This window comes from Herpailurus yagouaroundi, unplaced genomic scaffold (assembly GCF_014898765.1).
Source record: "Herpailurus yagouaroundi ecotype Mexico unplaced genomic scaffold, PumYag 210, whole genome shotgun sequence".
Taxonomy (NCBI): Eukaryota; Metazoa; Chordata; class Mammalia; order Carnivora; family Felidae; genus Herpailurus; species Herpailurus yagouaroundi.
In genome coordinates, this window is record NW_024412441.1 from 15,004,211 (window position 1) to 15,007,934 (window position 3,724).

At 46.0% G+C, this 3,724-nt stretch overlaps 1 long non-coding RNA gene across 1 annotated transcript in view; it reads left to right on the plus strand.

Annotated features, from left to right (window-relative positions):
* The first annotated feature begins 1,183 nt into the window (after window positions 1-1,183).
* The window catches only part of LOC121016344 (uncharacterized), a 3,368-nt gene continuing 827 nt past the window's right edge, over window positions 1,184-3,724 (plus strand). The window contains exon 1 of the long non-coding RNA XR_005784233.1: window positions 1,184-2,429. This is a non-coding gene — a long non-coding RNA (uncharacterized LOC121016344). The remainder of the gene's footprint in view (window positions 2,430-3,724) is intronic.

Here is a 3,724-nt window from a genome sequence, read left to right on the forward strand (position 1 = left end):
AAACTCACGAACTGTTAGATCATGACCTGAGTTGAAGATGGATGTTTAATGGGCTGAGCAACCAAGGTGCACCTAGATTTTTCGATATATAACTTTGCATTATTTCTTTGATGGTTTAGCTAAGGATTACAAAAAAAATCCTTAGATTCATTTTACAGTATACTTACAGTTAGTACTGAACATCTTTACATAAAATGTAGAAACCTTGAGACAGTGTAAGTCCATTTGCCACCCCGACCACCACTATCATCGTTAAGTCCACAGCCTTTTAAATCACTATTCCCTTGTATGCAACGTGTCGTTTTTCTTTGCCTACTTGCAAGATTTCCCCTTTATTTTTCTTTTGCTGCAGTTTAATTACGATATGCCTAGATGCAATTTTATTCATAATTATCCTGTTTGGGATTCCCTATGCTCTGGATCTTTCAACAAATTTGGGAATTTCTTATCCAGTATTTTGTCAGATATATTTTCTGCCTCATTATCTCTCCCCTCTCCTTCTTAGACTCCCATTGACTTCATACTGAACTTTGGATATTCCCTACCCATCCTTAAATCTTACTCAGTTTTTTCAGTCTTTTCTCTTTTTTGTCTTCAGATTGGGTAATTCCTTTTGGCGGATCTTCCAGGTCACTCATCCTGTCATTCATTAGGGGAGTGGCTCCCTAACCAGGACTGTTTAATATTTAAACTTTTTAAATATTAGGTCTTAAAGTGTAATAGAAGGCTCAGGTAAAGTACAATAGAAATCCACAATACTAAGATTTATTAATGTTAACTATGTAATACCATGATTTCATATGCAATGAAGTTCAAAACCTCAGTCCTCAGTCTAGACAACTCTCTATAGAAAAATGGAGATTTTGTGATAAGTTCATAACTTGAGTCAAAGCTAGGGATCGAGTTAGGAGACAGACACCAAGCAGAGAGTTTACAACACAGTGTTATGAGGTGCTAAAATCCAGATGTGAACAAAGTGCCAGGAGAGCACAGGGGTGCAGATGGCTGCCGCTATCCCAGGGAGTCAGGGAAGACCTTCAGAGGGTTGGCACTTAATCAGGCATTTTAGTTAGCAGGAATAGTCAGACTTTGTCAAAACTAGAACATTCTAGGCGGAAGGGCTCTGGGAAGGGGCTGCCATTGGGAGGAGGGGGAAGGAGGAAATGGAGGGTAGTGTCTCCAAGGTGGGGCAGGAGGTGGTCTGTGTCAGGCTGTTTGAAACTCAAGCTGAGAAATAGTTTGTTGCATCATGTGATGGTACTGGCGGGAAAGAGTAGGACACCTCCTTCATCCTAGGAAGACTAAAGCAAGCTCTGTCCTCCAGGAGCTCTCAGAGAAGCCAAACCAACCTCCATTGGTTGAGAAGCCAAATCAACCTCCATTACACAAAAGAAGAAGAATACCCATGGCCATCATTCTGCTCCAGCCTCTATTTTCTCTCACCTAGCCTATGGTACTCTCCCAAAGGGCCTCCCCATTATTCCTTTTGCTCACTTTCAATCCATTTTCCACACTTGGAGCCAATCATCTTTTAAAACCACAAATCGGAACAGGTTAATCCATTGCTTAAAACCACTCACTGGCTTCCCACTGCACTTAGAACGCTCTGAATCCACACCACTTCCCATGGCTTCATGCCCAGCCTCCCTAGCTTCACATCTGGTCACAATGGCCTTCTGGCTGGGCCTCGTCAGGCCAAGCTCTTATGGACATCAGGACTGTGTGCTGCCTATTGTCACTTTCCTCCCAGCTCACCATGTGGCTGGCTTCTTCTTGGCCATTAGGTCCAGTGTGACTCCCTTCCCTACGTCAGGTGCCCCCGCTATTAAAACCCGTCACAAGGCATGAATACCAATTTGTAGTCTCTTAACCTGTTTGTTCACCTGATTCATATCTACCTCCTCCACTGGGACATAGACCACAATGGCAAGGATCTTGGCTGTCTTGTAGCTCATTAAATCCCCAGCACCCAGTATGGTGCCCAGTGTGTGGTAGATACTCGGAAAATATCCGTGGATAAATAGCTATAACTACATGTTAAAGGTCATGCGATTAACTCTGTATCACAGAGCAGGAGATGAGTGGAGGGTGAAGGACCAGAAGAGGAGAGAGAAAGGCCTGTTGGAAGGGGGCAGCCCTCGTTGCCACTAGCTTACCTGCAAGGAGGGCCCCTCATGATCTTGCTGTGGGTCGTGCAGCCCCCTGGGGGTGAAGGAGTAGCTTCGGCTGTGAAAATGATACTTTGGGTAAGGTAACCTTGTTCTCTGGGCACACTCCAGTAGGCACACTTCAGGGCTGGGATCTTCACATTCCCCAGAAGGCCGATGTGGATGCAAACTCATTTCACCTCCCCTAATTCTTGCTTCTAGGCCACAGGATGATTTGGAAGCCCTTGCTTGTTCCTTCGGCTTCCCCAACCCAGCTCTTAGGTGAGGAAACCTATTCGGTTCCCTAGGAGGCTTACATCTTATTCCAGAAGACAGTGCAAATAAGAGAATTCTTGAATATTCCATTCAGTTGCTTTTTTTTAAAAAAACACTGTGGTTTCTAAACCTAGGATACATTTTTGAAACTCTCCTGCCCGAAACCCAGGCCGGGAAGCATCACGTACGTAGAAAATGCACACCTGAGAGTTGGAGGCACTGGGTAGGGAGACACATAAGCAGAAGCACGTGATGTCAACATGTGCTTTTATTGAGTGAGATGTGATGTTTCGAAAGTCTACAGCTCACACCCCGAGTGGAATTTCTTTCAGTAACAGTGCCATTAGCCAGTCTGGAACCCTCGTCCCACCATCCCCCAGTCACTCCCCTTGTCCTTTCTTATACACAGTCATGGATGGAATAAGAGCATCTCTCCTTGGCCGGGTCAGAGTGGAGCGTCACCTTCTTGACCCCCTCAGAGAATGTTTGTAGTGTTTTGCTGTTTTCTCTGCTGGGTGCGCTTGTGATAACTGATGGAGGCTCAGTCTGCTCCGGGGCTTCCTTGGCTTTGGCTTACAGGGCTCAATTTAGACACCCTGGGCTCAGTTCTCTCAGAATATTGAAATAGGATACAAACACCCACCCTCCACCTCCAACATCCCCATCCTGTTCCCTTCTGCCCTCCTTCCTCCTCCCCAAACAACTAATATTTTAACTCTGTAGTACAGGCTTTAATACCTGTTGCGGTGAGTTGCTCGATCTCCGAATGTGTTTTTCCTGCCTCAGGCTCCCTGGGTCTTTGGCACAGAGAGCACGTGTCAAGAACAGAGCAGAGCATCTGGGTCAGAGGGAGACGTGCTCCTCCAGGCCAGGGAGTGGGTACAACTTCCAAGCCATCCGGACAGCGTGGCTGCTCAGGGTCCCTTCCTGGCTGGTCTCAGAGCAGTTGGACAATGATGTGCACGGTCCCTCTCCCCCAGAGCATCGGCCATGGTCCCTTGGAGACAATGGAGGTCTGGAGGCCTTTGTGAAACAGGCCAGGACATCCTCCTTAGGTCTCACACAGGCAAAATCATCAATATGACAATGCCACAAAGGCTCTGCTTCTGTGCATAAGCTTAGTTATAAGAGCTAAAAGGGAGTTTCCAGCAGAACACCCCCCCTCCCTGCCTAATCTGCCTCTTGCTTCCCACTTCCCACCAGACAAATATGCCTCCCTAAAATTTTAGAGATTCGTATTCTTGCTAGGGAAATAAGAAAGAAAGAAAGAAAGAAAGAAAGAAAGAAAGAAAGAAAGAAAG